The sequence below is a fragment of the Chiloscyllium punctatum genome, chromosome 27 (assembly GCF_047496795.1).
Source record: "Chiloscyllium punctatum isolate Juve2018m chromosome 27, sChiPun1.3, whole genome shotgun sequence".
Classification (NCBI taxonomy): Eukaryota; Metazoa; Chordata; class Chondrichthyes; order Orectolobiformes; family Hemiscylliidae; genus Chiloscyllium; species Chiloscyllium punctatum.
In genome coordinates, this window is record NC_092765.1 from 45,375,349 (window position 1) to 45,387,829 (window position 12,481).

The window sequence follows — 12,481 nt, forward strand, 5'->3', positions numbered from 1 at the left end:
AAAGCCAGTATTTAATCAAGCAGCAAGCCTGCAGTATGACCAGGTTACATTGTGTCATAGGCAGTGCTACACCTTCATAACACAATCTATTTACCCATTTTGTCAAACATGCCTCTGTGTATTTGGTTTACATTGGCCCTAGAGGATGGTTCCTGCTGCTGGTGCACTGTTCTCGTAATTTTGCCCCACATAATTTTGTGTATACAGTTTTAAAAACCCTCCCATCTTGTCCAAACCTGAATACTGTTTGCAACTGACAGGTAATGAAGGGCATGAAGGGCAAGAGTCACTCAGAAGGTGCTCAACAACAACAGCATGAGGCTAGTACAATTGCAACATTTAAAAGGCACCTGGACAGGTATACGAATAGGAAGGATTTGGAGGGATATGGGACGGGTGCTGGCAAGTGGAACTAGATTAGATTGGGATATCTGGTCGGCATGGACAGGTTGGGCTGAAGGGTCTGTTTCCGTGCTGTACATCTTTATGACTATGAATAATTGAATATGAGGGGGACAAATAACATACTGGGAAATACACATCAAACGATAGCATTACTGTAGTGGAAGGCAAGGCTGAGGTAGGGGAGCAGGCTACTGCCTAGAATGTCTGATCATAGGAATTTACAGCACAACAGGAGTCCATTTGGTCCATCACATCTGTGCCAGCCATAAAATAACTAGCTAACTTAATCTAACTTTCTAATCTTCATCTGTGGTCTTGGCACACTTCAAGTTCATCTCTACAAATGGGAGATGATGGCATATGATTTATCATTGGATTAGTAATCCAGCACCCCTGCCTAATGATCTAAAATCATGGGGGTTCAAGTCCCACCATCACAGATGGCTAAATTTGGAATTTTTAGAAAATTCCAATGATAACCATTTTCACTGTTGTTATAAAAACTCAGCTAGTTTAAAAAAAATCAGTCAGGGAAGAAAATCTGCCATCCTGGTCTGGTCTGGTCTGGTCTGGCCTACATGTGACAAAATGACCCACAGAACGTTTAACTGGACAATAAATGTTGGACCAGCCAGCAATCTACACAATCCCATGGACAAGTAAAAGAAAACACTTGAAAAGAGTATGTGTCTGAATCATCCTTTTAGACAGTGACTTCTCCACCACCCACCACATGAAAAGAAAATATAACTCTCTTCTAATCATTCACTGAGTAGCTTTAGGTCCATGCTCAGGGAAATGGACTGTTCTCACAATTTTGTGTATACAGTTTTAAAAAACCCTCCCATTTGCTCTGGTCCAAAAAAACAAATTCCAGCTTATCCAGTGTTTCCTCACAGTGAAACATCTTTCATCCTAGCCACAGCCATTCAGTGACATCTTGACAGGCATCCAAGAATCATATCTGCAGCTGCACACACACCCAATATCATCGGTTTTCTGGCCTCATCCTGCTGCACAGCCCCTGGTTCCATGAACCTGACTGTGGCTGCACTCCCAGAGGCACCATCAATCTCACCGTGAAAACTGGAAAGAGAGAGAGAGAGAGCAGGTTGTGCTAATGGGATTTCTGGACAACTGCTTTGTCTTCCTTGCTGCCTGGACAATCTGAAGTAAAGGGATGACCTCTTCCAGCAATGTGTTACAGACATCTATAAGGCACAAGTCAAGAGTGTGGGGGAATACTCCCCACCAGCCTGGATGAGTGCAGGTCTATCAACACTCAAGAAGCTTATTAGCATCCAGGACAAAGCAGCCCACTTGACTGGCACCACATCCACTCGCTCCCTCACCAATGCTCAGCAGCAGCAGCAGTGTGTACTATCTACAAGATGCCCTGCAGGAATTCACCAAAGTACTTTAGATAGGACCTTCAAAAACCACTTCTATATAGAAGACAAGATCAGCAGACACACAGGAACACCACCACCTACAAATTCCCCTCCAAGCCACCCACCATCCTGACTTGGAAATATATCATCGTTCCTTCACTATCACTGATCAAAATCCTAGAATTCCCTTCCTAAGGGCATTGTGGGTCTACCTACAGCATATGGACTGCAGCAGCTCACCACCACCTTCTCAAAGGCAATTAGGTATGGGTATTAAATGCCAGCTCAGCCATGGGCCACTTGATTAATGATTAATTTTCTAAACATTACACCTGGTTAATTGAAGTATAAGTGCTTTGTTAACAGCATATGGACTTCACAATTACTGCAGAACACTCACATGGCTAAGAAGATAATTTTGTATTTATTGAGTGACAAATTTTTCTGGAGTGGAAAAACAACTTTGAAAATTGTTCAAGGGGCAGCACGGTTGCTCAGTGGTTAGCACTGTCGCCTCACAGCACCAGGGACCTGCGTTCGATTCCTGTCTCAGGCGACTGTGTGGAGTTTGCACATTCTCCCTGTGTCTGTGTGGGTTTCCTTTGGGTGCTCCGGTTTCCTCCCACACTCCAAAGATGTGCAGGTCAGGTGAATTGGCCATGCTAAATTGCCCACAGTGATAGGTGCATTAGTCAGAGGGAAGGGGGTCCGGGTGGGTTACTCTTCAGAGGGTCGGTGTGGACATGTTGGGCCAAAGGGCCTGTTTCCACACTGTAGGGAATCTAAAAAAAACATGTTACTCCCTCAGCCTCCTGGACACAGCCCAGGGATACCAGCTGCCGCTCAAACTCTGAAATCCAGAGCGCGTACTGCCTCAGCTGACAACACATTATGAATGTGGGCTTGTCCAGGATATGAGTTGTACCCTGATGTGGACTGCGCATAGAATGCTGCCATGCATTGGGCTTGTTTGACAATCTGAAAGAGACAATGAGTTAATTCCATTCTGCCAGTCTTTCGGTGGGAGCCCTGAAAATCTTTGTTCTCTACATGTCCCCAAATCCTGAAGAAGGGCTTATGCCTGAAACGTTGATTCTCCTGTGCCTTGGATGCTGCCTGACCTGCTGCGCTTTTCCAGCAACACATTTTCAGCCCAAATCCCTTTTCCCAACTATGTTGGACAATGCAATTAGATCACAACAGCACGGTGGCCCTTGGCTTTTTGCCCATTAGTCTCAATCTAAATCCTTCACTAATGACCCTGTTGTTTATGGAAACATCTTCTCACTATCTACTCTACCAAAACTCTTCAGGATTTTAAACTTTCCTATTAAATTTATTTAGATTCTCTACAGTGTGGAAACAGGCCCTTCAGCCCAACAAGTCCACACCGACCCTCCGAAGAGTAACCCACCCAGCCTCATTTCCCTCTGACTAATGCACCAAACACTATGGGCAATTTAGCATGGCCAATTCACCTGACCTGCACATCTTTAGACTCTGGGAGGAAACCGGAGCAACCGGAGGAAACCCACGCAGACACGGGGAGAATGTGCAAACTCCACACAGTCACCCAAGACTGGAATCAAACCTGGGACCCGAGTGCTGTGAAGCAGCAGTGCTAACCACTGAGCACTGTGCCACTCTTTATCTTTCAATGAGGTTTAAGGTGACTTTTGCAGCCAAATGTTTCTCTATTTGGTTACAATTCTCCTGTTACCAACACTACGCAAACCAAATAGAAACCTGTTATTTCAAGTCACAAACTCAAACTTGCCTGTTGCAGTTGAGTGAAGGGGTCTGCCAAACAATAACTGCCTGGCAACATGTCATGTGACAAGTGAGATGTCATCATGATGTGACTGACCAATTGATACATGATCACACTTCAGAATGTTCTTTACAATTAACACACCTTACCACTCACAAGATAGCCACTAGATTAATAGCAGGTAGCACTGAGGGAGAAGACAAATGGGAGGGATAAGACGGTACTGCACCAAACCCTGTTTTCAGGCTGTTTGTAGAGTCCATGCCTCCTGCAACCTGCAGTCCACATTTAACAAAAGAATCAGGCCATTTGGAAATCACAGTAAAAATAACTCGTTGTGCAGACTAGATTCTATGATCATGTATACTCCAGACTTTTCTAGAAGGAAGGCTGGCAAGTATTCCACTGAGATAAGATCTGATGAACAACTAATTCAAAAAACTTAAAGAAAAATCCCTAAAAAGGTAAATAATATGTGCTAGTAACCTTTGTATGCACATCAAACATAGACTTTGTGATTTAAGAACAGGTATTTTTTGTGATTTTAAAAAATAGTTTCCATTTGAGAGTCAGTAAAAGATTAAATCAATGAAATAAAAATCACAAAAGATTGAAATTTGCATTTACCATCTAATTCCAGGGTATAAAAGAGTTCATTCCAAGGGGTAGATTTTTGACAGAAGTCACTTTAGGACCCACTTTAATGAGGGGTTTGATAGGGCCAACACGAAGAGGCTGTTTGCCCTTGTGGTGAATTTGTAATTAGGATATGGAATTCAATAATAAATGATCTGTCATTGAAGATGGAGCTAAAGATAAAATTCTGCCCTTGGAGTGTTAATAACCTTTGGAATTCTCTCTCCCAGAGAGTGGTGGAGGCTGGGTCATTCAAGGCTGAATTAGACATTTTTGATGCACAATTTGGAGTCAAGGATTATGGACGTGCTGATCAGCAAGTGAACTTAAAGCCACAGCTAAATCAGCCATGATCATATTGAATGACAAAGGCTTGAGAGGCCAATTGGCCTAGTCTCTCTTATATTTCTAATGTTACAATCTGATGTACCTCACTGGCTGTATGTTCCAAATTTGTGAAAGGTACTACATAAATGCAAGTATCTCTTGGCTTTAAATGTGCATGCTGCAAAATCAACAAGATAAAATGAAGGCTCGGTTCTGCGGAAGGGAGCAACATTTTACACAGGCACGTTGGAATGAAGCCATTATTTCAACATTGGTTCGGCGCAGAGCCACACTATCATTAACAGATTGTAAAGTCCGTCATTCAAATCAATGTTTCGCAAGTAAACACTGGACTCAATGTTCTGTACTTATCCTGCCTATTCTAGATAGTAAACCTTTTTAAAAAGGTTCTGCCTCTTTAGGAATTACACAAAAAATACACTTGCCTTCACCTAACAAATCACATTAGAAACAACATCACACCGCATTAATGTGGGATTCATCATCATCCGCCACAGTATTAACAAGCTCTTTAAAAAGTTTAAGGGATAGTTGTTCAAAACAGGAGGGTGGGGGCAGATCAGCAAAAAAACCTGCAGATGCTGGAAATCTGAAACAAAGAGCTGGAGAAACTCAGCAGCATAGGTGGTGAGAGAAACGGCTTTGAGTTGAATATGACTCTTCTTCAGAAAGATGCAAAGAGTAACTTCAATTTTTGTTTTTATCAAGGTAGCTGGCAACGATATCGTTTTTCAGTCTTTTATAGCCGGTATCAGTATCAAAACACTCCCAGATCAGATAACAGAACAAGGGGCCCAATTCTTCAATAGCTATGCACTGCAAGTAGCAGCAACTATTAAACAAATGAGAGCCTGCCTGTCCCTTTGCATTTCACCCAGTGTCTGCACTCAAACTCCATTTCAAAACACCAAAACAACATTGCTAACTGGTTGTAAAAGATCTGAATGCAGCAAGTGACTACAGATCACCTCAGTGACAGAGGGCAGCAGAGCACACTAAGGAAACTACATAGATCATACAATAGCACAGCACAGTACTGCCCTTCGGTCCTCAATGTTGTGCTGGCCTTTTATCCTAGTCTAAGCTTAGACTAACCTATACACGTTTCATTGCACTATCATCCATGTGCCTATCCAAGAGTCGCTTAAACGTCCCTAATGCATCTGACTGTAATACCACCACTAGCAATGCATTCCACACTCCCACCACTCTCTGAGTAAAGAACCTACCTCTGACATCTCCCCTAACCCTTCCCCAAATCACCATGAAAATATGCATGGTGGCTCAGTGGTTAGCACTGCTGCCTCACAGCACCAGGGACCCAGGTTCAATTCTATCCTTGGGTGACTCTCTGTGTGGAGTTTTCACATTCTCCTTGTGTCTTTGTGGGTTTCCTCCGGGCGCTCTGGTTTCCTCCCACAGTCCAAAGATGTGCAGGTTAGGTGAATTGGTCAGTAGCAATTGCCTGTAGTGACGAGTGCTTTAGTCAGAGGGCAATGGGTCTTGTTGAGTTACTCTCCGGAGGGTCGGTGTGGACTTGTTGAGCTGAAGGACTTGTTTCCACGCTGTAGGGAATCTAATCTAATCATGATTTTAACACCCCTACATTTATGCAATAAAGAAAACATAGTTTCTGACAAGCAATGACAATGCTGCAGCTTTGCACACCCTGTGTCCTCTCACTAACAGTTTCTTTACGGTTAAGGATTAAGTTGGATGCCTTTCACCAACGCTGGCAATAAAAGATTGAGGGCATTACGTGTGTGTGTGTGTGTGTGTGTGTGTGTGTGTGTGTGTGTATATAGACAGCTGATCCTTATTTCCTGGTTCTGCCAGATTGGAAAAGAGCACAGGACTGGCACTTGGTCTAAAGTAGAAATGACTGAAATGGCCCAGGGCCTATGAACTGTTGCTGGTAACTCTCCCACTTAGGACCAGAAGAACTCCAGAAAATTAAGCAAATAAAAGGTACCAAGAGATTATGGGTCAGATTCCCAGCTCTCCGGGAGGTTTCAGGAATTAAAGACTAATCTTAAGGAATGTAACATTGTAAAGCAATTAAAAAGTGTGTACATATAACTAAAAATTGTACCCAATTTTTTCTAGTTACGAAACCATTGCATTCGGGGAAAATGGCCAAGTGAACATTTAAATCTGGAAGCAATGTTCCAATATGTTACACCTTGCCGTTGGATAAAGTTAATAAAGATTGTTTCGCTGCTTATTTGGAACTGCCCCTTATGCATTAAAATGAAGCTGCTTCCATTGTAATGTTTATGTCTGAACATTGGTTGCACTGAATGGATTAAGAAGTCTGCTGTATATCCTGTATATTTAAATGCAGTTACTTACTGACTAGATTGAGCCTGGTCATTTCCATGGTGAGCCACAATCCCAAAACAGGTTCATGACTGGAAATCTCTGATAGTACTCTTGCCAGCTGTAGTTCATTGGTGGCACTGCCATTCTTTTATGAGGTTATGGATTGAGTTTTCACACCAGAAACCTGCGCACAATCTACGTTGGTACTAGAGACTGCCACACTGTCAGAGGCGCAGTCTATGGCAGCACGGTGGCACAGTGTTTAGCACTGCTGCCTCACAGCGCCAGAGACCTGGGTTCAATTCCCGCCTCAGGCGACTGACTGTGTGGAGTTTGCACGTTCTCCCCGTGTCTGCGTGGGTTTCCTCCGGGTGCTCCGGTTTCCTCCCACAGTCCAAAGATGTGCAGGTCAGGTGAATTGGCCATGCTAAATTGTCCGTAGTGTTAGGTAAGGGGTAAATATAGGGGTATGGGTGGGTTGTGCTTCGGCGGGTCAGTGTGGACTTGTTGGGCCGAAGGGCCTGTTTCCACACTGTAAGTAATCTAATCTATAGATGAAACATGAAACAGAGATCCTGTCAGCTCTCTCAGGTGGGCATAACAACCAGACAATGGCCAATAATTGCCAATCAACTAACATTACCATAAACACAGATATTCTGGTCATTATTACATTGCTATTTGTGGGTGCTTACTGTCCATAAATTTGTCGCCACGTTTCCTCCTTTATAATAGTGACTTTGCTCCAAAAAGTACTTCACCTTCTGGAATTCACTTTGGGATGTGCTAGGGTGGTGAAAGACGCTATATAAACGCAAGTTCATCCTTAGCTTTACGTGGTAACTCCAGCAACTTTGGAGCCACAGGGCAGTGGGTTTCAGCTTCTTCAGGAGAAGGAGGAGGAACATAGTGAGCAGGGATGTTGGAGAACGAACCAGTAGTGGTAAGGTGACCTCTAGTTGCACTCCTTCAGGCAATCTTCCCACAGCTAATGGCAACAGTCGGATAAGAGCTTGCATTGTTTCGGCTAAAGCCAGTAATTCAATCTTGTGGTTTCTGATGACATGCTAAACAAGAAAGGTTCCTGACATGCTCAGAGCAGCTCAATTGAATTCCTTGAGCAGAGTATCCGCAGGTTATGGCTTATATTCAATCAATCAATCAAAGATGGCTGAGGGAATTAGAGGGGGGCAATGAGTGAGGGGCGACATGGGGTGCAACAAGCAGGCAGGGTCAGGTGAAGGCTATCTGTCACCACAGCCCTCCCAAAGGGGATCCAATTCTGGAAAAGCTGTTCATCCTTTAGAAAGTATTGTGTGAAATATAAGCCTCTTTTCAGGATCCTACCACTGGCTGACTTGCTGTGTACTTGCACCATTTTTGGCTTTTATTTTGCCTTTCTGGCATTTCCAGTTTGGGCTCCTTTGCACTGTCCTGCAAGAGCAGACAACCCCTCAAGACTCTGACGAAACAGAGCTGTCATAAAATTGATACTGTGCCTTCTAAATTTATGACATGCAAGCAGACTGTCACCGCAGCATCCACAGCCAACTCTTCACAGTAGGCAGAGTGAAATTTATTGAAGCAGTCGTAAATCAAACTCTGAAACAAAGCAGAACAGGTTGCGGAAATCTGGAGTAAAAGCAGAAAATGCTGAAAATACTCAGCAGGTCTGTTGGCCTCTGTGGGCAGAGTTAACCAGGTCGGCAGCCTTTTATCAGAGCTGCCAGGTGTAGGAAAGCTATGTGATAACATTACACAGATGTCACACTGAGCTGAAAAATGGTAAATGCAACCTGCTTTAGAACATAGAACATCAAACAATACAGCGCAGAACAGGCCCTTCAGCCCTCGATGTTGCGCCAACCTGTGAACTCATCTCAGCCCATTCCCCTACACTATCCCATCACCATCTATGTGCTTATCCAAGGATTGTTTAAATCTCCCTAATGTGGCTGAGTAAACGACATTAGCAGGTAGGGCATTCCACGCCCTTACCACCCTCTGAGTAAAGAACTTGCCTCTGACATCAGTCTTAAATCTATCATCCCTCAATTTGTTAGTTATGCCCCCTCGTACAAGCTGACGTCATCATCCTAGGAAAAAGACTTTCACTGTCTACCCTATCTAATCCTCTGATCATCTTGTGTGTCTCTATCAAATCCCCTCTTAGCCTTCCTCTTTCCAATGAGAACAGAACCAAGTCTCTCAGCTTTTTCTCATAAGACCTTCCCTCCAGACCAAGTAACATCCTGATGAATCTCCTCTGCACCTTTTCCAATGCTTCCACATCCTTCCTGTAATGGGGCAACCAGAACTTTACATGATATTCCAAGTGTGGCTGTACTAGCGTTTTGTAAATTTACACAATTTACGACCCTGTCTCTCTCACATTAGCAAAGAGGGGAGGTAAAAACATTGCAATACAGTTCCTTTTCTTTAAGAAAACATGAGACAGGCTAAAATTAAATTTGCAAATAATATGATCGAAACTTACAAATAACAAACTCATGCATGCTCTCTCACTAATGGTTCCATTGTCTACAGCTAAAGTCTCCTGGAGTCTGGCTCTGGGTTAGGACATGTCCATCCACTGAATGCTGGAGGACCTAAAACTGGGGAAGAGGCAGGGTTTGCCTAAGGGTGACAAGGAGGAGTGGTCTTGGTGGATTCCGGACTGCTCACCACCCTCCAAACCATTGAGTTGCTGCTGACGATAAAACTCCTCTTGGTAGCTGTGGCCATTGTAGTGCAGCATTTGGGACATCTCAAAAATGAAAAGGGAAGCGTACATAAGGTCCAGGCAGCCTCGAACAGAACGGGCCCTGGAGGAACATCGGAAGAGTAAGACCAGTCTTGAAAGAGGAATCAAGTGGGCTAAAAGGGGTCATGAAATAGCTTTAGCGAGCAGTATTAAGGAGAATCCCAAAGCATTTTATTCTTATATAAGAATCAAGTGGGTAACTAGAGAAAGGATTGGTCCACTAAAGGATAATAAAGGAAGGCTGTGTTTCGATCTTGAGAGAATGGGTGAGATTCTGAATAATTACTTTGCACTAGTGTTCACTGAGGAGAGGGACATGATGAATGTCAAGATTAGAGATAGAAGTTTGATTACTCTGGATCATGTTGACATAAGTAGAGAAGATGTGTTGGGTAGGCTAAAGGTTATTAACGTGGACAAATCCCCAGGACCAGATGGGATCTATCCCGGGTTGCTGAGGGAGGCGAGAGATGAAATAGCTGGGGCCCTGACAGATATCATTGTAGCATCCTTAAACACAGGTGAGATGCCAGAGGACTGGAGGGTTGCTCATGTTGTCCCCCTGTACAAGAAGGGTTGTAGGGATATTCCGGGTAACTACAGACCAGTGAGCCTAACGTCACTGGTGGGAAAGTTCCTGGAGAAGGTACTGAGGGATAAAATCTATTTATATTTGGAAAAGAATGGGCTTATCAGTGGTAGGCAAGATGGTTTTGTGCTAAGGAGATCGTACCTTACCAACTTAATAGAGTTATTTGAGGAAGTGACCAAGTTGATAGATGAAGGAAGGGCTGTTGATGTTATATACATGGACTTTAGTAAAGTGTTTGATAAGGTTCCCCATGGTAAATGAATAGAGAAAGTGAAGTCACATGGTATGCAGGGTGTTCTAGCTAGGTGGATAAAGAACTGGTTGAGGAACAGGAGACAGAGAGTAGTAGTTGAATGGAGTTTCTCGAAATGGAGAAAGATGACCAGTGGTGTTCCACAGGGGTCAGTGTTGGGGCCACTGCTGTTTGTGATATACATAAATGATCTAGAAGAGGACACTGTTGGTATGATCAGCAAGTTTGCAGATGACATAAAGATTGGTGGAGTAGCAGAAAGCATAAGGGACTGTCAAAGAATACAGGAGAATATAAATAGATTGGAGAGTTGGGCAGAGAAGTGACAGATGGAGTTCAATCCAGACGAATGTGAGGTGATGCATTTTGGGAAGTCTAATTCTTTAGCAAATTATACAGTGAACGGAAGAGCCTTGGGAAAGGTTGATGAGCAGAGAGATCTGGGAGTTCAGGTTTATTGTACCCTGAAGGTTACTGCACAGGTGGATAGAGTGGTCAAGGCGGCATTTGGTCATCGGACGGGGTATTGAGTAAAAGAGCTGGCAGGTCATGTTAAAATTGTACACGACATTGGTTCGGCCGCATTTAGAATACTGTGTACAGTTCTGGTCGCCACATTACCAAAAGGATGTGGACGCTTCAGAGAGGGTGCAGAGAAGGTTTACAAGGATGTTGCCTGATATGGAAGGTACTAACTATGAAGAGAGGTTGAGTAGGTTAGGTTTGTTTTCACTAGAAAAAAGGAGATTGAGGGGGGACCCTCATGAAGGGTATAGACAGGCTAGATAAAGATAAGCTTTTTCCCAGGGTGAAGGATTCAATAACGAGAGATCACACTTTCAAGGTGAGAGGTGAAAGGTTTAAGGGGGATACAAGTGGCAAGTACTTTACACAGAGGGTGGTAGGTGCCTGGAACGTGTTGCCAGCAGAGGTAGTAGAGGCAGGCACAGTAGATTCATTTAAGACGCATCTGGACAGATGCACGAGTAGGTGGGGAGCAATGGAATGCAGATGCTTAGGAAATGTGCGACAGGTTTAGATGGATCGGCTCAGGCTTGGACGGCCGAATGGCCTGTTCCAGGGCTGTAAATTTTCTTTGTTCTTTGAAACCTGTCAGTACTTCCCCTGATTGCCACCGTTCTTTTGAGGTGCTATAGGTCACAGGTTTGGAAGGTTCAGTGATTTGGAGACTTGGTGAGTTGCTGCAGTTGTCACAAATGTTGCTGTGGTGGTGGACAGAGTGAATGTTTATGGATGTGGTGCCAATCAGGCTAACAGTTTCAGATGATGCTGAGTTTTTCTGAGTGCTGTCAGATGCACTCATCCAAACAACTGGGGAGTATTCGATCACATTCCTGGTTTGCGGTTTGTAGATGGTGAACAGGCTTTAGTTTATATTTAGATCAACAGAATAGAACTTAAAACTGTAACAGTACTGCACAGGGACTGCCTTTAACTGCAGCAATCAACAGAACATGAGCTGGGCTTAACTTCGAGTATTCACCTTCTCAGTCACTGTTTCCTCCCCAAATAAACTACATCCCTGAGTTTTAGCCTTTCCAGCTGAAAGTTGTTCCAATTATGGTCAACAATTTTTTATAAAACTATACCACTTTGCCTTAGCCATTTTAACACTTTATATAACTCCTACATTACAGATACAGAGCTTGTAAAAGCCTCTGGCTCATATATTATCCCGCTATCACTCTGCTATTATATAATAGTTTGCATGTAATTTGCATTAACAGCAGCCTTAAATTGGAGGATTTGTCAATGTTACTCAATAGCAGCAGAGTTCAAACTGGGACTGTGCTCAGGAAAACAGAAGATATGTGAATTTTCTTTAGCTCTTCACAGTGAAATTAGAATTTCCCAAAATGTGTAGGAATCCCCAACAGGTCACCAGAAGAGGAAAAACACTCCATCCATCTTAATTTAGCAATTCCAGAACAACACAGCACTCCCTCCAATACCGTACGAGCACTTTAAAAGAATCCAG

General features: G+C 43.5%; 1 protein-coding gene across 4 annotated transcripts in view; it reads right to left on the reverse strand.

Moving 5' to 3' along the window:
* LOC140453677 (mitogen-activated protein kinase kinase kinase 5) overlaps positions 1 to 12,481 on the reverse strand; it is a 167,810-nt gene that overhangs the window by 97,124 nt on the left and 58,205 nt on the right. The window lies entirely within an intron of this gene.